Raw genomic sequence first — 21252 nt, forward strand, 5'->3', positions numbered from 1 at the left:
ATGATCTTTCAATTGAGAGATTGACTCCACTTTATAATAGTATTTGATTAATTCTGATGTAGTTATTAGGATAACTTTATTATTATGTGATTCTTCTTAATTATTCTCGCTCGTCATGATAAAGAATGAAAAATATTTTCTTTATCTAGATGACCTTCAAAAGATTCATTTGCTCTTCTTCACATGGGAGATCCTCATTATGATGAACTTACTCAACATCTGCTTATTTTGAAGTCATTCTCTAAAATACTTAGCAAAATTATTAGTACAAATAACATTTTATCATTCTTATGATTTGCATATATAAATGTTTATCATAATTAAAACCACTAGATTCAACAACCTCCCCCTTTTTTATGGTGACAAACCTTAGGAGCAAGTTTAAGATTGATGAACCTTTCTCTAATAATCAAATAAGCTCTCTTTGTGAATATGCATATATTACCGCTATGAAACTACTTTTACCTATGTTATAAATATAATATATGATAATTGTAAAAAAGTTTAGGTAAAAGCTATAATGACACACAAAATATGTTAAATATTATTCAAAATCAATACTAAAATTAAGTGTAGGTTGTTGAGATTTCCGTTGAAGTACTTTTTATTATAATTATAGATTAGGTTACTTCCCTCAACGGACTCAAACACGGCAAGTGTACCGGCCGTACAAGTAGTAAAAATATCGTATCCACAGGGATTAGAAGGTAAACTAAGCATTCATTGGCTACTTGTGACTTGAGAACAATCCCAATAAATATGAATGTGAATTTAAGAACAAAACTACTGGAATTGTTAAAACACAAATAAATGGATTAGAAATGAAATGGGGTGAGAAATGGCAAAATGGACACTTGAAGTTGTGGGGGTTTGATTTCACCAAAGAAACACTAGTGAATCCTATGTCTCTTGTTACATTCATTGTTCAGTCAACCATAAATTTACTCAGACCTAATTCCTTAGAGAAAGAGCCTAGGTGCAAAATATTGAATATCAATCCCTTGAGTACTCAATACCTCCACCCGCATTACCGGTTAGGGTTTTAAGACTACTAATGGGTCAAGCCCTATCCCTAGGTACAATTCCCACTAGGCATATGTTCATAACTAGTTTCAAGGATATTTCCCAATACTCAATGAAACCTTAAATCATGCAAAGGGTGATCAAGCCAAAGCAAGCATTAAGCATAGAATCATACACAACAAGGAATGAAACAAAACATATATATCATTAAACACAAAGGGATTACAATAGAGTTTGTTGGTTACATCAAAACCCCAATACAATGGATAGAACCTCTCAAAACAAAGAGGGGAAAACTAAAATAGAGATGGAAGAGGAAAGGAAGAACCGAAGGAATGATCCACCATGGGAGGCTTCCGAAGCCTGAGAATCCCTCCTGCAGAGCTCCTGGAGGCGCCCCTGGGCGAATTGGGGAAAAGAACCCCGAAAATGGCTTTAAATACGAGCCTGGGAGATCAGATTAGGGTTCCGCGCCCGGCACACAATTCTTCGCGCCCGGCGCAAGTTCTTCCAGAGAAGTCAAGCACTCTCTGTCTCAGCACAAGCCCGGCGCAATTCCTTTTGCGCCCGGCTTAATGCGCCCGGCGCAATTACTTTTGCGCCCGGCTTAATGAGCCCGGCTTAATTCCTTTTGCGCCCGGCTTAATTCCTGGCAGAGATGAAATACTCTGTTTTTGTCACGCCCAGCGCAGATTATATTGAGCCCGGCGCAGAGCCTCTTCTCTGCTCCTTAGCTTCTTAGGTTTTCCACTCCTTTAACCCTTTTTTCCTCAATTCTCTACTTGAATACCTGCATATACAAAAGAAACCAAAATGAGAACAATTAAAATGCAATGATACAAAGAATGGAAGAATTTGATCATTAAATCTTGTATAAGTCTCATCCAAAAAGAGGTAAAATTGAGACTTAACATAGGTATATGTCAAATAGATTCTTACTTACATATATTGTATTTATAATGACACTTTTGTGTGTCACACTATATGTAACATTTCTTATAGTGTATTGTCTTCTGTACAATTATTTTTAGAGAATTACTTTTTCCCTTAAGTTCTTGCATACACAATTTAAGAATAAGTGCAAAACAATTTATTAGAAGGATTTTCTAGATCTTGGAATATGCCAGGAAAATCTTTTAAAATACCAATCATATTCTGAGGGTTCTCAAAATGGTTCTTACCTAATATTTTTGAAGAGTTTCGTTTTTCCTCCTCTTTAAAAGATTATGTAGGAACAAAGTTCCTTGCTCTAATCTTCATCATCATCCCTATTTTGTGAAGATAAAAAATGGGAGCAATATTGGCAGAAATTTTGTTGTTCTTTTTCCTTATTATTTTCTTCCTCTTTCTTTTTCTCTTCCTCAACCTTCTTATTCTATTTTGTATCCTCGTCATTAGATCAAACATGAAGTTTCTTTATTCTATAGTGATTTTTGAGTTTTAAATCCTTTAGATTTGGAGCACCGAACCCTTTGATATCTAAAACACAAACTTCTTCACCCACAAAAATCTTGTAGTACTTAAAGATCATTATCATTAGCATTCCATAGGTAATGTTTGAAGTTAATTTGATGGAGTTGGTGCCTTGATCATATGTTGGATGATCAGGTAAAGGAGACTAATTAGTATTTGCTTCCATAACCAATAGATGACCAATAAGTCATGATTATTAACCTAATGATATATGTCAGCCTCTGGAATGATAGAATACATGCACATCCAATGTGCGATTCTTCCAAATGATTTTTGCAAGAAAAACTTTAATTCACTATTTTTGTCCTCCATTAGTTTCTTGAACACTCTTTTCTTTGAAATTCGTGGTGACTTATACCAATAATCCCATAATCTAAGACCATTCATTAGAAGGTACCTTCAAAATGATGCTCAAAACATCTTCATAATTGACAATTTTATTTCCTTTAAGAGTGGCCTCAGTAGTCATATCTTCTTCATTGACTATTGTTGAGTCATAAAATGCTCTTACTAGTCTAAGATAGGGACAATCACACTGCCCACATTTTCTATATGTATGCATAAAAGATAATTTTCCCACTCCCTTCACCTCAATGAAGCAATTTACTTTGTGTAAGGGTGTGACTCATTGATCCATAATTTGTTCCTCAAGATTCTCCCATTCCATTTCTCCAACACGTTCTCTCAAAAGTCAGAAAATAGAATGACCATCTTTGAAGTGTACTCTGAGTTAACTCCTTAGACCCTAGCAAGTTAAGTATTTGGGTTTGGGTTGGACTCCTTAAATCCAAAAACCCACCACTTAATCTTCAAAGCCAACTAGTCCATTTATTTTTATTTTATTATAAAATATGCTCTAAATTTATTTTAACACAAATAAATTAATTAATTTAAGCCTACTAAAATTAAATACCCTTTATTGTTTTATTTGTTTAATTTATGAAAAACACGATGTTACAAGTGTAGCGTTAGGAAGGTCGAATCCCCTTCACCCACATTGTTTTAGAAATGCCTTTGAGGTGCTTTGAAGAAGAATGACAAGTTGAGATGTTTTGTTGAGTTTTTTAACAGGCGATGTCATTTGATTGGATCTCTAAAAGCCTAGTGCTTCATGGTCCCACATAAGGATGATTTTTTTTATTTATGAAATCTTGGTTCTCCTTTAAACGATATTTTAAAATAGTATGTAGTGAGCTGCTTCATACTAGTTGTTGAGTGGATGTGTCTAGGTTCCTTGAACCTAGATGTTGAGTTGGAACGTAAGTTATTGGTGGGTCACCTAAGGTTCACCTAGAGTGATGACACATGGTGCATTTAGGCACATTGATGTGATGTATGCAAGTTACACTACAATAATGTTTTAATTTAGAGTCGGCCAAAAGTCGACTCTAAATCATAAAAGCCGACGTAATATTGTCAGTTATTCATCAGTTTTTGGCCGACGCTAAATAAGTCGACACAATTTTTTTTGTGTCGGCTAAGCCGTCACTGACAAATTTATTTATTTTAATTTTTTATTGTTGGTTAAGCCGACACTATGTTGACACAAATTTTATTTTATTTTTTTCTTTATCTTCATTTTCTCACTTATCATTTATTCGTTCGTATTTTTAACATTCCTAGGACTCGATCCGTGAACCTTGAGGTTTTAAGTGAACTTGATAACCAAGTGTACTAGAACACATTATGCGTATATAACATTGTAAAAATTATTTTTAACTCTCTGAAAGCACGTATATTATTTAAATATAGCGTCAGCTTTTCCGACGCTAAACTTAAAATAAATTTAATTTAAATTTATTTTAAGTTTAGCGTCGAAAAAGCCGACGCTATTCTTTAAATATAGCGTCGGCTTTTCCGACACTAACTTAATTTAAATTTAAATTAAATTAGTGTCAGAAAAGTTGACGCTATATTTAAAGAATAGCATCGGCTTTTTTGACGCTAAACTTAAAATAAATTTAAATTAAATATTTTAAGTTTAGTGTCGGAAAAGCCGACGCTATTCTTTAAATATAGCGTCAGCTTTTCCGACGCTAAACTTAAAATATTTAATTTAAATTTATTTTAAGTTTCGCGTCGGAAAAGCCGACGCTACATCTTAAAATAGCGTCGGCTTTTCCGACACTATTTGCGTCAGCTATTAGCCGACGCTTATTTTCCGCCGCTTATTCACCGTTTTCTTGTAGTGTTATGGCATGTTGTGTTGAGTTGTGTTTGTGGTTATTGGATCCCTATGGTGGGATTGTATGTTGATGTGTGAGCAGTTGAGACTTAGTGTTGTATATGTTGTGATCTTATTTGTATACATTTTCATATTTATATATTTTATGCTATTTTATTTCAAATTTACCTTGCTATTTGTTGTGTTAATTATGATGATCATGTCTTGACATGATAGAAGGGTAGATATAACTAGAGATGGGTAGCTTGGAGCAATTTTGGTAGTCGTAGGATGAATGGTGGAAGTCGAAGACAAATGGTCTCAACTTTGTAGTTATTTTTTATGGGACTAATTAACTCAGATGAAAAGATGTTTGGTGCTTGTATTTAGATTTTGTATATTTTGGGATTGTAACCTTTTAAGTGGATTTTATTTACTACTTTGATGACCAGGGATTGCTTTATAAATTTTGACTTTAGTTAATTATTGAGCTCCTAAGTATACATATTACTATACATGTATGATGTTTAGGTTTTGCTGCAAGATAAACCACAAATAGATGACTTATTTTTTTATTTACTACTTTGTGATGTGGTTTTGTGGTATAGTTTTGCCAATGTTTATCATGTTGGGTCGTTACAACTTCCACAAAAGACAAATGGCATAATGATGTCATATCATGTAAACAATACATGAGTTAGTGCATCACTATATCCTTTCTACTTTGCATTAGTTTTTTTGGTAGTGTAAGCCAAAAGGAAACAAAAAGAAGAAAAATACAAGTCTAATGCCTCAAGAAAGGCACATGAATCAACAACGTTGATGGAGGGTGGTCTAGCACGATCAAAGGTCTACCCAACATAGGGTTCTTTCTTGGCGAGAATGTCAACATTTTAATTTCTTTTCCTAAAGGTGTGAACAAACTCCATCTTCATTTCCTTTTTAGAAAAACCCTTAGTGGATTCAATTAGGGTAGCATACACATGAAAAAATGAATCAAGTTGCTTGATAAAATGAAGTGCATGCAGGGAATTTGAGATACATACCACATCCTTATTATGCAAATCCCAAGCTAAATTTACCCCCTAAAAAATGGAAGTTAATTCAATGTGGAGGATATTAGTGTGGCTTATCTCGTAGTGAAAACCTCTAATCCAATGATTGTGAGAGTCACGAATGAGTCCCCCATGACTAGCTGGCCCAAGGTTTCCACAACAACTATCATCAACATGTAGTGTTACCTAGTCACCAACTACATGGATACAAGAGACCCATCTCTCTCTTGCAATGTTATTGTGGTTATTCCTCAACATGGAAATGACAAAATCTTTACAAACAACATCCAACAATTGGGAGATCTTATTAGCGAAGACCATTAGAGCCAGTCACTCTAGGCGAAAGGTGGCTACATTTCTCACTTTCCAAATCTCCTAGAGAGAAATGGGAATAATGGCCCTTATGCCTTGAATTTGGATATGGACCCACTCAAGAATTGTAACATTAATGCAGTTTCATACAACTATGCTAATTTTAAGCAAATGCCAAACCCTTCCAACATCACCACGACTTTAGAAAATGTGCCACATATCTTCCATATTGGAACCACAACAAGGGCAAATGGTGGTTGGAATAATATGTCATCGTCTAAAAAAGGCTTGGGTAGGAAAAACCTCATGCCCAACCTGCCATAGAAAGAACTTTACATTTTTTGGGAGGTCCATCTTCCAAATCCAAGATCAGGTCTCCACACTACTCAAGGTATTATGTTTCAACAACCAATCATAATTTGATTTTGCAAAGTAAGTTCTTGATAGGTTCTTTCTCCAAACAAACAAATTTGGAGTAGTAGGGTGTAACACCATCCTCATCTTCTCAATCCTATCTTGAACATGAAGTGAAAGGGTTGCAGATAAATGGTCCAGATTCCAACCATCCTCCAAAATAAGGTTTTGCATCATTTGTAACATCTTGTGTTTCACAATTAAATTAATTTATATATGTTTTATTATAAAATTAAAGGGAATGATTTTATAAAGCATTTTAATAATTAAATTTTTTGATATTTATTTAATTAATTATATGCAGATCAAAATGTAAAATGTTTTATTATTATTATGAGTATTTTGAGGGAAAGAAAAATGTAACTTGAGTCAGTAAGAGTAATTGTTGGTTGGGATAAAAAGAGGTTAAGTCAATTTTTAAAATTTAAGGGGATACACTAGTTTTCTTCATACACTCTCATTTCATGTTTTTACACCATGAATAACCAAAAGGAGAAAAAGGCTACAAGAGATCATCTGGAGACCTACATTGTTCACCTAATGCCAAATAAGGTAAAGGGAGAATAAGTAATCTCGCTTTGAGCATGGAGTAATTATTGGATAGTGAGATTGACTCCCAATCTTTTTTTCCTTTATTACATGTGTTGTATGAAAGGGGGAATCCCCAATTGTAATATGTTTTTGTCTTCCATATGATTCTTCGATGCTCTATTGGATATCTTGAATGCCTATGTATGGTTAATTTTATGAATCAAAATTAATCTTGTAGATCTTGGATTACCTATATGAGAATCCTAAGGGAACACGTTTTGGTGTTTGATGGAATCATGCCTAGGAAGGCAAGAGGTGACATATTGAAGGAGCCAAGAGGAGTTGGCTAGACATGAAGGTTTGGGCCAGTCAGGGCCCAATGGGCCTGATGGGCCTGGGAAGGCCCAAGTTGAACTTTTCACGGGCCATATTTTGTTATAGCTATTTTCATATGTTTTGTATACATCATGTTAGTATAGGTATCATATATTTTGGTCTTGTATTTTGGACCACATAGAGTAGCATTTTAGGTTTTAGGCTTGTTGGGCCTAGTTTTGGGCTTCATGGGCCTTTGGGCTTTTGGTACCCAATATTGGGCTCATTTTCATTCTTGTAATTTTTCCTTTCCATTGTAATTGTTTGACCAATGTAATTAGGTCATTAGAATAGGAAAATACAAGGAATACTAAAGTATGCTAATTAGGTTAAACTAGGTTTAATTTGGAAGCCATTTAAGTTACATTTGAGTCACATGTTTTGCACCATTGGTGGCTGAACATGTGACACTCAAATTAACCCTAAATGACTCTCAAATCAGACCTAAATGCACCTTGGTACCTAAATTTTCGGACTTACACATGTGCACCAAAGTTTGAATTCAAATTTCAAATTTGAATTCAAACTTTAGGCGCCAATTTGTGTAGCTTTGGTTTAGGTGCCTATGTGCTTCATTTCCGTGCATACTTAAGTCCTCCCTTCACATTTTTGTATTCACTTTTGAGAATAATGAAATTTGAGAGCTTATTTAGCCAAATTTCTTCAAGAGTCACCAAATTTAGAGAGCTTCACTTTTAGGAACCCTTTTAGGTTTCCTCCTCTTTGAAGTGAGCTTTCCCTTGAACCTTAAGCTTGGATGCTTCCATCCAAGGCTTAAGCCTTCTTCCAATCCGTGAATCATCCTCCATCTAGTGTTCATCACGTTGGTTTCTATTTCCTTGAAGAAGATCCGTGCATAAGGAGAGCTAAGGAGAAGAACATTCATCACTCCTCCTTACCATTTCCATCATTTTTGGTATCAAGAGCAAGGTTCTTCAAGGAGATAAGTTGTTTCACTTTTGAGTCCGTTTCTTCTTGTGTTCTAGTGTGTTCATTGTGTTCTTCTTGTCTTGTTTGAGTTTATTTTCGGATCTATATGTTTTGAATCACATTTTGTTCCATAGATCCATTGGTTGATTGTTTTTGAATTTTCTTCCACAATCAACATGTTTAGGACCTATTAGCTTGTGCTTGTTTTGATTTAATTTGAGTCTCTCCATTCTTGTATGTGTCCGTTATTGGACTTCATGCATTTGCATTAGATTTTGGTTTTTAATCCATGTTTTGTCTTAGAGTTTGTGTTTAGTTCTTATATGTTCAAAAACTCCTTGAATAGCATGTTGACCTAATTGTTTTTTAGTACATTGTTCATCATTTTTTGATTCGGTCATACTTCTAATGTGCCTACCTATATGTGCTTTTTATTTTACCTTATTGTGTTCATAATTTGCTATTAGTCCTAGCAAGTTTCCTTAGAGTTAGGTTTCCTTTGTGTTCTTAAGTTTTCAAATCACATTCCATTGAAAATCTTATAAAAAAATTTTGACTCAAAATTTCAAGTGTAATCCTACTTCTAGTGCACTAATTTTGTGGATTCAAATTTAAAAAAAAAAGTGAGTTAAGAGGCTGGAAAACAGAGTTTAAAACAGAGCCTAAAGACCTAATGTTCAAAAGAAAAAGAGTTCAAAAGAAATCCAAACCAAAACCTAAAGACTAGTGCACTAGTTTCTCAAATTTACTTGAATTTTGATCTAATTTTTGGCTAACTTGTAGTCTCGGTTTCTATAGCTTGGAATCATAGAAAAATTTGAAACAAAAGGCAAACACCTTCTCTGGAGTCTTAATTTGAGACTAGAAAAAGAAAGAATTAAAAAAAATATATATATAAGACATTTTAAATTGAAAAAGCCGTGAGGTGTGTATTGATAGAAAATCATTTGATTCCTTGTTATTGTTTTGACTACTACTTTTGCTATACTTATCCAATTGCTTTCAAATTTTTTTTGTTTTGTTCATCTACTCTAGTACCTATCTAGGAACATTCCTAACTGAGTGCTAGCTTTATTTGGAGTCTTATTTTCCAGTTTTACTTGTTGAACCTCTTTGAGTCTTGTCATATATACATATTACTCTTAACTTTTGGTATAAGCCTTTCAAATTGTGCTTCTATTGCTTGTCTAGTTTTCTTTCAATAATTTCCCTGTGCTGGAAGTGGCCTCAAATCCTTGCTCAAGGATCAAGCATTGCTCAACAAAGAGTAGGAAAAGTTTGGACACTAAGACCTAAAAATTTGACCTAATTTAGTGACCAAAACTTCTCCTAAACTTCCTTCACTTGAGTGACCATTCCTTTCACCTTGTTAGGCAGCCACCATTAACCTCTTTTGTTGTGATTCTTTGCAGGTCCAGGAGCATCAAATTTGAAGGATTAGTGGCGGATTAAGACACTTAAATAAGTGTTAGAAAAGTTGAACACAAAAACCGTCACTAAATTGGTCACCAAAACCGCCATTTATTGCTTTCTAGGCTAGTATAAATTTTGCAATCTCTCTTGTATTTTAAAATCAATTTGTAAAGCTTGGAGGGAGTATTAAGAAGCTGGTCAGGTATATCTAACTCCTTGTTAGCATCCTCACGTGTAGTGCTAGTGGAAGTGGCTTGAAAATTTCATATGTTTCAAGCTTCCACTTAGGATATCCGACTAGTTGCTTACATTGTTTCCTTTAAGTTCTTTGTCTTTTAATTGCTTTATTTTGCTGCCTTGAAACGTCTAGACTTGTGTAGATTTACTTGCTCACGTTTAGTTTAGTCTCAAAAAACAAACAAATTGTGAAAAAGCATTCAAAATTTTTGTGAAAAGTTTTGGGGAATTGGAGATACCACAAAGGAGTTTAGTGATTTCCACTTGAAAAGGCTTGGTTATTAAGTGGCTCTTTGTAGCTCACCTCCCTTGATAGTGCAACTTGTACACTTAGACTTCCAAGTGTTATTTTCATTCCTAGAAAATACCAAAAACATTTTATAACTTTTTGCATAGCATATACAAAAAAATTCTTTTGTTTAATCATGAGAAAATATTTCTCAAGTAGTAGTGAATTAAGCTCTCCAAAAGGTTTTTCACATTCTACTCAAAGGCTTAAATCACTAACACCTTGGACAAAGCAAGAAGCTTTAAAAAAAGAAAAAGAAAAACTTGAAAAAAAAGCACAACTTGCAATTTTAGAGGAAGAAATTCACATTATTAAACAAAAGAGAGAAAAACTTTTAGCAAAAGAAAAATTGAGAAAAACAAGAGAAAAAGAAAGAAAAAAGGCATTGCTCTTAGGGAAGAGTAAGGAGGAAAATAATTCCTCTAAAGGACTTGTGAGTGAAGAGAGTTGTTCTACCACTAAAAATCATTTACAAAATACTCTCTTCATAAATAAAGACCTTAACTCTTACCCTAATCTTACCACTAGTCATGAAGTAGAGATTCAAGAACAAATCATTCTAAAGAAAAATGAATCTCAACTTCAAGATGTAGTGAAGAAGGAGTGGACTACATTTAGTTCCACTTCTTGTGCTACTTCCTTGGAGGTGCCCAAGGAAGATAGCCTTCCTCTCTTTAGGAATCCTTCTACCATATTTGTTCTAATAAAGCACCCAAATTTTGGAATATATTGTTTGATAGATACATCTTGTCATATTTCATATTCTATTTTTGATCTTATGGGAAGTTCATCTTTATTTGAACTTAATTTGCACCCTTCCCTACAAGACAAAAATAGTTTATATGAGTTTTCAAGATTTTCCAAGACATTTTATCTACCAAACAATATGATTCAAAATTGTTTAGGACGTTTTCTAGTATTCTTTTCTTTATATTTTAGGAAAAGCCTAGGCTATCATTTAGGGTATTTTAGGAAAGATATTGTAGTGTTTAAAAATCATTCTTTTCATTGTCTTAGTCATAGTGTTATTACATTCTTAGGTTTTACTTCTAGGTTATGCTTAGGAGAGGAGCCTATTTCTACTTTTAGGGAGTCTAATTTTGATAGTTTATTTTTTAGGCTAGATATAAGGACTCCTCTTAGGATCCATAATCCATTTTCTCATCATAAACATGTCACCTCTTATACATGGTTTGTTGTGTATGTAGGTGATGTTTCTTATTCCATGCATCCTCGTGATTTGAGGACAAATCCTTTTCAAGAGGGAGGGGATGATGGAATCATGCCTAGGAAGGCAAGAGGTGACATATTGAAGGAGCCAAGAGGAGTTGGCTAGACATGAAGGTTTGGGTCAGTCAGGGCCCAATGGGCCTGATGGGCCTGGGAAGGCCCAAGTTGAACTTTTCATGGGCCATATTTTGTTATAGCTATTTTCATATGTTTTGTATACATCATGTTAGTATAGGTATCATATATTTTGGTCTTGTATTTTGGACCACATAGAGTAGCATTTTAGGTTTTAGGCTTGTTGGGCCTAGTTTTGGGCTTCATGGGCCTTTGGGCTTTTGGTACCCAATATTGGGCTCATTTTCATTCTTGTAATTTTTCCTTTCCATTGTAATTGTTTGACCAATGTAATTAGGTCATTAGAATAGGAAAATACAAGGAATACTAAAGTATGCTAATTAGGTTAAACTAGGTTTAATTTGGAAGCCATTTAAGTTACATTTGAGTCACATGTTTTGCACCATTGGTGGCTGAACATGTGACACTCAAATTAACCCTAAATGACTCTCAAATCAGACCTAAATGCACCTTGGTACCTAAATTTTCGGACTTACACATGTGCACCAAAGTTTGAATTCAAATTTCAAATTTGAATTCAAACTTTAGGCGCCAATTTGTGTAGCTTTGGTTTAGGTGCCTATGTGCTTCATTTCCGTGCATACTTAAGTCCTCCCTTCACATTTTTGTATTCACTTTTGAGAATAATGAAATTTGAGAGCTTATTTAGCCAAATTTCTTCAAGAGTCACCAAATTTAGAGAGCTTCACTTTTAGGAACCCTTTTAGGTTTCCTCCTCTTTGAAGTGAGCTTTCCCTTGAACCTTAAGCTTGGATGCTTCCATCCAAGGCTTAAGCCTTCTTCCAATCCGTGAATCATCCTCCATCTAGTGTTCATCACGTTGGTTTCTATTTCCTTGAAGAAGATCCGTGCATAAGGAGAGCTAAGGAGAAGAACATTCATCACTCCTCCTTACCATTTCCATCAGTGTTTGTATGACTAGTTAGGAGCAGCATGTGAATATATGTAATTAATGACTTAATAGATGGTTTTAGACTTTTAATCTATAATTTTATCAATTTGATGGTTAATTTTGATGAATTCTAGTGATGGGATGAGTTTTAGGGTCCAAAAAGTCAAAAATCGCATGATTAGATTCCCTCATGGGTGTGAGTGATGGGTCATGGATGTGACTGGTCAGTCACGGGCGTGATCGACGTCACAAGCATAACCAATGTCACATGTGTGACTGGTAAATCACGGTGTTCAAATCTCAACTCTTTGGATTTTGTTGAGCCAGTTATGGGTGTGATCGGTGTCACAACTATGATCCGTAAGTTAGAGTTGTGACTCATGTTAATGCTTTTGTTTCTCATTCTTTTCTTGTATTTTCTTCCTATTATCACCCTTATTGCTTAATATGAGTTATATTTATGAGTTTGAGATATAATGTTATGCTAAAGGATGAATATAATTACAATATGATGAATTAATGTTGCAAATGGAATGTGATTGGAAAATAGTTGATTATGTGTAGTGCATTATTATATGTTAGAGAGTTAGTTGTGACATGCATCATATGCACACAAATCGGTAAATCGACAAATCATTATATATATGCATTGATTGTGATTGGTACCACATGCATGTAAATTGAGAGTCTATGTCCATGACATTCCATATTGCATATAATTGTCTATTATTGTTGAGAGTGCTTGTGTGATGTGTGTTAAGAATGAATTATGAATGACTTACACTATGACTATGTGGAATGTGTGTCTGTTTATAAAGTGCTTATTTTATAAATGTTATGTTGTGCATGTATGACTATCTATCTTTTATCTCATACCATGAGCTAGAGTAGGAAGTTTCTCATTTCCTTTGTATCTATGTCTTTGTTTTTATGTATGTTGTTGTAGGTAATGCTCATTAGGAAATTAATGATTCTTGATGACAAGGTTTAGACCTTATGTTGGGAATGCTCTGATAGGATGTGTGACATTGGGGCTTAGACTATGATTACTTTTACATTATGTTTATAATAGGTCTAGTGTTCAAATTTGAATTTCCGCAATTTGTGGTTTTGTTTTGAGAGATTGTTATGTGACTCTCTTTACCTTATGTTGGATTTTATATTTGTTTAATTATGCATGGATTAACTTATTTTCTTTTATATCCACTATTTTCTTAAATATACGTTATACATGTATATGAGGTAAAGGGTGTCATACCATTAAATCCATATTATGCAACTGCACATATGAGACTGCTAGTGTGAGCCGAGAACTATCCAACTAAGGGTTGAACCAAAAACTACACCGGTCATTCCCCTATTTAAGATGAAACCCCTCATTGATATGGGCATAGGTGTTCCTCAGAGAGGTGACTATTTAAGACCCAGGTTAATTACTCATGAAATTAATGTGGGTAATATTAGATATCTTGTTTCTCCTCCTCAAGGTGACACCTTTGGAGGCAAAGGCCTTGGATTTCTTAAAACTAATCTCCAAGCCTGAATTAGCAAAACTGGTGAAGAATATTAATTACAACTTTGAGTTTTGAAGGCTTTTCTTTAATGAAAAAAGGACATCCTTTGCAAGAAAAAAAAAGTGAGAAAGCTTAAAGCCTTCTTTACTAACTTGAGTAGGTTTCTAAGACCCATTATCCACTACTTCTTTGACCATATAATTCAACTTCTCCATGCACATAACAAAGAGATACTGAGAAAGTGTGTTTCCTTGTCAAAGGCTCTTGTTATGTAAGAACGACTCAAACTATTTCTTGTTCTAAAGCAAACAAAGGGAGACAGAGGTAACATTATGTAAGATAAGAGACATAATTTTGAACGGGAAGCCAAAGTCATAACCTTTGTGGAGGAAACCCCTGTCCACTCTATCATAAGCTTTCTCTAGGTCAAGTTTAAAGATGAAATCCCTTTTTTCTCTCTCTAGATTTAGCATACTATGGATTACTTCTTGTAGAATGATAATATTGTCTATAGTTCCCCTACTTGGGATAATGCTACTCTACATGAGGTTGATAAGTCATTAAGCATAAGTAATTGACAAGGACTTTAAATATTAACCTATATAGAACATTACATAAGCTAATGGACTTAAAATCTTTAAACTACTATGGGTTGTCATGCTTCTTGATAAGGACAATCATAGTCTTAGTCAGCTTCAGATCAAAAGTGTCAATATCAAAGGCTTTATTAACAAACATCCAAATATCATTTTCTATAGAATCCAAGAAAATCTTATAGAAGATCGATGGGTTGAAAACCATCTAGGCTTAAAGCCTTCACTAGTGGAAAATTAGTATATTACGTCACCTCTTTAACGTCGAACACACTAAAATCCGACGTAAAAAAGGCGCGGTGACATTTTTGTAATTTTTGCGAACTTTTTTACGTCGGACCTGGTAGGGTCTGACGTAAAATGTCAAATCTACGTCAGATGTATGTTGTGTCCGACGTAGATTTGACGTTTTACGTCGGACCCTACCAGGTCCGACGTAAAAAAGTTCGCAAAATTGAATAAGAGAGTGCGAGGCACACCGCGCACATTCACTCTTCATCACTTTTCGTTTTTTTCTCTGTAAACCCTCTCCCTCTCCTTTGTTACTGAATCATTTTTTTATCTTTTGCAGAGTGGGGTGAACTCTTTGTTACTCATTCGCACACTGTTGCAACTCATCAGGTATGAATCAAGGTTTCGTTAACACCTTTTTGCTTCGCATTGCTATTGTGGCTATCTGTTCTATTCGATTTTTTGGTTGTTCTATTTGTATAGGTCGTTGGCCTTTTCTTTTGGGTTGTTCTACGAAGCAGAACGACCCGTTCTGCTTGCAGAACATCCCGTTCTCCAAGCAGAACGGCCCGTTTTCTCATTGTTTTTTTTTACTACTTTTTTACGTCGGACCTTGGTAATGTCCGACGTAAATTTACGTCAGTTTTACAAGACCGACGTAGATTTACATCTCCCGCATTAATGTCGGTATTTTTTCTGACGTAAAAAGCTCAAAATAACCGACGTGGAATACCTCTTTTGTACTAGTGCTTATATGATTTCATTCCCATGAATGCTTCGAAATGTAATAGGACTATCCAACCTTGTCACATTCTCCACCACCAGAGTGGAAATAGAGGAAGATAAGGAGAAGGGGTCTATGTACGCCACCTTTCCAAACAAGCCCTGAAAAAAATTCACAACTACTAGCTGAAAGGTCTCATCCTTGGTGCACTACATATTGAAGGGAACAAATAGGCCATGAATTTTACTTTTTTTTTTTCTCTTAATGACTTCTTGAGTATGAAAAAGGCGATATTCTTACTACCCAACTTAATCCACATCTCACAAGACTTTTCAAACCAAAGGATTTGCTCTTGAAAAAGGACAAGTTCATACTCCTTACATAACTCTTAATGTAAAATGCTAGACCCTAAAAGAATCAACATGCTCCAAGTAGCTCTCAAACTTTTGATATAGGTTTGAAGCTCCCACTTAGGCTTACTAATATTACCAAAAACCTCTTTATTAAATATCAAGGAATCCTTTTAAACATTGTCCAAGGAGGTAATGGTATCGTCCCTAAGCATTATAGATCACGTTAACATAGTCTACATAAGTACACTAAGCTTCCTCAAAACAATAGACTTTGTCACCCCTAATTTGTAGGATCCTTCCACACTCCAAAAGCAATGAGCTATGATCAGAATGAGCTTGAAAGAGGATCTCCACAATGGCTTTCGAGACCTTCATTCGCCACAAGACATCATAAAGGGATCTATCTCGTCGCTTATGCATTTGTTGACAACCTGGGTCTATTCTATGCTAGGTGAATCTACCTCTAATATGATTCGTATCAGTTAAGTGACAACCATCCCTATGTTGAGCAAAAATCTCAAATCTTATAGTTTTGAAAGTACCCCACTCCTTGTTGCTCTAAAGGGTGAATGGTCTTATTAAAGTCCCCTAAAAGGACCCATAAACCATTATAAAGCCCTTGATTATGAGATAAGTGCTCCCACAATGCCACCCATTCTAGAGGTTGTGGGTTACCATACACACCTAAGCACAAGAATTTATGTAAACTTCAAAGGAGAGATTAAAAATACTTGTATCTTCAAAGGACAGATTTAAAATAACTTTTCGGACACATCAAGGCCACTATGAATGGCTTGTCATGCCCTTTGGCCTCAGCAACGCATGTGCCACCTTTTAAAGTTTAATGAATTTAGTGTTTCAAGGGTTGATTAAAAAATTGGTATTGGTATTTTTTATGACATAGTGGTTTATAACTACAATTGTCTCACTATCAAATTAAACTAGTTTCTCCTAGAAATTTTGTAATATAGGGAACCTAGATTATAATCTAGAATCACAAACCATAGAAAATGAATCTTGACATGCAAGTTAGTTAGGGGATTTTTGACAAACAGTTTAAAGGTAATTTTGTAAACAGAAAGTAGACAGAAATTTTAATCGAAAAAATGCCAATCGAAAAATGCATCAGTTCAATCCTTATAGTAAAATTTTCATAATTTCAAAGTATAATTTGAATTTTCTTAATTCTAAATCAACCAAAATTTAATCTGAAACTAAATCTAAATCTAGTTTTACTGAATTTGATAGAAACATAAGATGCAATTGCAATCAAACAATTTCTATAAAATTTAGATTGGTAAACGATTGATTTAGAATTATCAGTTAAATTTAGATTTAAATCTAAATCCAATATCTGTTTAATTGTAAATATAAAATGAAATTCATAATCATGAAAAACAAAATCATATTTAGAATTAAACAGAGAAGGAGAAGAAGAGAAATTCGTATGATAGAAATTAACCGAAAACTTAAATTTTACCATAATTCTTGAAACCTCAAACCGATGAATGAATTAGCCACACATTTCAATCCAAATGCTCCAGCAATTCATCTTTAGAGATAACAAAATTTTTGTGTGTGTGGGTGTGAGAGAGGGAGAAAATATGAAAAGTCAAAAAAGTTAGAGATAAAATTTAGAGAAACTTATAAGAGAAGTAATCTCCAATCTGAAAAATGAAGTTTTTTTTAGTGTACATGAGTTACACTTACTTATAGACTAAACTAATGGGCCTAATCTCACTAATTAAAGGCCTAACCCACTAATTAGCTAATTACAACACTAAACACAAGCTAACAATACAATCTAAAAATAAACATAAAATATTGCACAGGATCGTAACCTTGCAACAGATTTTTGGGTTTCTTAAAAACTAAATTGGCCTTTTCTCCCAACAGAGAAGTTGTAGAACTCTCTTTTATCTTTCTGTAGACACCAAAAACATCCAAATCTGATATTGGACTAATACAAATTAGAGTTAATTAATCAATTATTTATACTATTAAATGTCAAATCATCCAAATTAATGCATTGAATTATGTGTTCCATATGCACTATCACTCACTTGCAACATTTAGAGGTTATTTTGAAAATATTTCTACATCACCACCTTTTCACCAAATTGTCTAAATGCCAATTTGGATTGGAAGAGGTTGATTATCTTGGTCATACAATATTGGGAAATAGAGTGACCATGGATAAAAAAAGAGAATAAAGTTGTTTTCGATTGGCAACTACCAACCACCCTTAAAGGCTTCTTTGGGATCAAGGTATTTTTGGAGATTTATAAATGAGTAAGCAGTTCTCGCTACTCGATTAACTAATCTCTTAAAGGAAAACAATTTCCATTGGGACTCTGCTACTATTGAAGCTTTTCAGAACTTGAAGTGAGTTATTACTAAAGCACCTGTATTGGTCCTTCTAGACTTTACTAAGCCTTTCATCCTAGAAACTTATGCCTCATATAACATTCCAAATTTCTAATACAATGTTTAATTACAATATTATATAACTTTATAATTCTCAATTTTATTACTATTATTTTATTCTTAAAATAATAACCTAAATTTCTAGTTGTCATATTAAGTACAATATGTTTTTATATAATTATAATACTTTAAAATTTTTATTACAATATTCTCAGTAAACTAAAATATAAATATATAATATTTAATTATATTATAAAATCCTATTTATAATATTTTTTATAATAATATTTTAATTATTATTATGAAATATAAATATTTAAAATTTATTAAATTTTAAATGTTTAATATAAGTAATTATTTTAAATTATATATATATATATATATATATATATATATATATATATATATATATATATATATATATATATATATATATATGAGAGAGATCCGTTTACTCTAAGATTAAGTCTACCTATACTTACTCCGTTCAATAATTCATGTTTTACAAAAAATTTCAATGATCCAACTATTGAATTTAAAGTTTTTAATTCATAGATCAAATCTTCAATTTTTTAGAAAATTTAAAAATTATTTGATAATTCATTTCATTAATTCAAATTGATGAATAATCATAAATTCATTTTATACATTGATTTGAATTAATGAAACGAAGTATCAAATAGTTTTCAAAATTTTTAAAAATTTATAGATTTGATTTATGTATTAAGAACTTTAAATTTAACGGTTTTAAACGGCTGGATTGTTGAAATTTGATATAGAATATGAGTTATTGAACGGAGTAAATCTAAATAGACTTACTCCTAGAGTAAACAAATCTCTCCTTATATATTTATATATATATATATATATATATATATATATATAATATAGGCAAAAGCAAAAAGAGGGAATATTATTTAAAAAAAAAATCTGCATTAAATACACGGATAAGTTTTCGTTCAACATCAAGATTCTTTACAGATGAATGTTTATCTATATGTAACGGGAAGGGTTGAAATCAAAAGGAAAAGAAAAAAAATTAATTAAAAACTAACTAAGTAATGATTACAAAATTGATTATAAATAGAGATGTGTAAAAGGAGTGTGGGAGAGGAATTTTGGATGATTGAAAGTGAGAGGTTACGAGAAAGGGAATACAAATCGGGGGAGTTTATTTTGTTTCTTCAAATCTACTCATAGTAGCACTTCAAGTATTAAGGTAAGGAGGAGGAGACTTTTATCCTTCTAAATTGTCTATAATATTATATTTATTTATTTTATGTTATATCTAAATATATTTATTTAGTGAGGTGTCCCTAACCTCATTTACTTGGTTAATTTAAGATACTATATTTATTTATTTTATGTTATATCTAAATATATTTATTTAGTGAGGTGTCCCTAACCTCATTTACTTGGTTAATTTAAGATACTTTTAACTCTATGATGAAAACACTTGAAGAAGTGGTTGATAATCTCCTTCAAGCTCCATCTTCACGTCCACTCTTTCTCTTGAGGTTCTCAAAGGCGAATTCACGGAAGCACTTCAAGCTCCAAAAGCTTGATTGAAACAACTCCAAGTGGTTCGGTTTCTTCTTGAAGAAGAAGAAGAAGAAGAAGAGAGGAACCAAGGCACAAAGGAGGAAATCCTTTGTGAAAGTTCTTAAGGAGAAAGGTTTTCTCCATAGATTAGACTCTTGAAAAGAAAGAGAATTTTCTGAATTCTATTTCTTTTAAAAGGTTCAAAAGTGATTACAAAGGTAGAAGGAAGGTTTATATAGAGTAGGGAAGCTTATGGAGCAAGCTAGGCTAACCATGGTTCAAGAGAATCATGGTTGGCTTAACTTGACCGTCTGCCATGGTTTGGGAGGCTTGTGGAGTAAGCTTCCAACTTAGCAACTTGGGAAGCAAGCTAAGTTAGAAGCTTGTAGCACAAGCTTCCCAAGTGTACCATGCAAGCTAAGTAATTTCGCCAAAGCAAGGAGATGGGCGGCCAAGGGGCTTTGTTCCATATTAATCCAATCCAAATAAATTGGAATTGGTTTAGGTTCACCCAATGATGGTGAAACCTAGCTAAATCAATTCCTTGGAAAATATGGAGCAAAACAAGTCTAATATGTAAAATTTGACTTAAGCCCAACTTTGGCCCAATTACTAGTTGCACCTACACACCTTGCTAATTGTCACCCCATTTCTACTACTAAAAATACAAAAATGAATGACCCTTAATACAAGGTCAAATGGAGCAAAAGTTTCCAAGTAGCCTACCCTAAATTCCTAAAAGAATGTCATATATCAAAGGAAAGAAAGTGCCTTACAAATACAAAGGCAAAAATGAACCTATACAAGAATTACTATGTACAAATGATATGAAAGGTCCTCAAATTTAACCCATTCCTCTCGGGTCTTTTAATGTATCACCTCTTAGTCTTCTTGGCCTTGGCATGATTCCATCACTCTAAATAACCAATATGGTGTTTCTAATTTATGTTGTCTAATTATTATGTTATTTATAATTGTTATCTACTATATTAATATTCTTAAATACATCTGATTTCTATAAACTATGTTATACTAAATTCTAAATAATTAAAGATATTCTAAAACGTTTAGTTTAATTATTTTTTTTTAAATTCTAACTATAATCTAGTTTCGTTAATTTTTTTTCTAGACTTATCTTATTATTATATCATAATTCCTTATAAAGATAAATATTAATTTATGGCCATAAGAATGAAAGTTTGAATTAATTTGTAATTGGAGGTTTGACTTTGATGATTTAAATGAGTAAAGAACTTAAGGTAAAATATCCTTTTGTTATTTGAGATTACGATAAAACTTATTTATCCTGACTAGTCACCATAATAATAATTCAAATTTTACTATAACAAGAAAAATCTAATATATATATATATATAATATTGGTTACGAATAATT

General features: G+C 33.2%; 1 long non-coding RNA gene across 1 annotated transcript; it reads right to left on the reverse strand.

The window, feature by feature from the left end:
- Positions 1–1209: 1209 nt before the first annotated feature.
- On the reverse strand, positions 1210–17571 carry LOC145957755 (uncharacterized). The gene is made up of 2 exons (XR_014433757.1): positions 17369–17571; positions 1210–1813 (listed from the first exon to the last, which is right to left on the reverse strand). It is a non-coding gene; the product is annotated as an uncharacterized LOC145957755 (long non-coding RNA).
- Positions 17572–21252: the final 3681 nt, after the last annotated feature.

Source organism: Cajanus cajan, chromosome 5, assembly GCF_000230855.2.
Source record: "Cajanus cajan strain Asha chromosome 5, NIPB_CcT2T_4, whole genome shotgun sequence".
Lineage (NCBI taxonomy): Eukaryota > Viridiplantae > Streptophyta > Magnoliopsida > Fabales > Fabaceae > Cajanus > Cajanus cajan.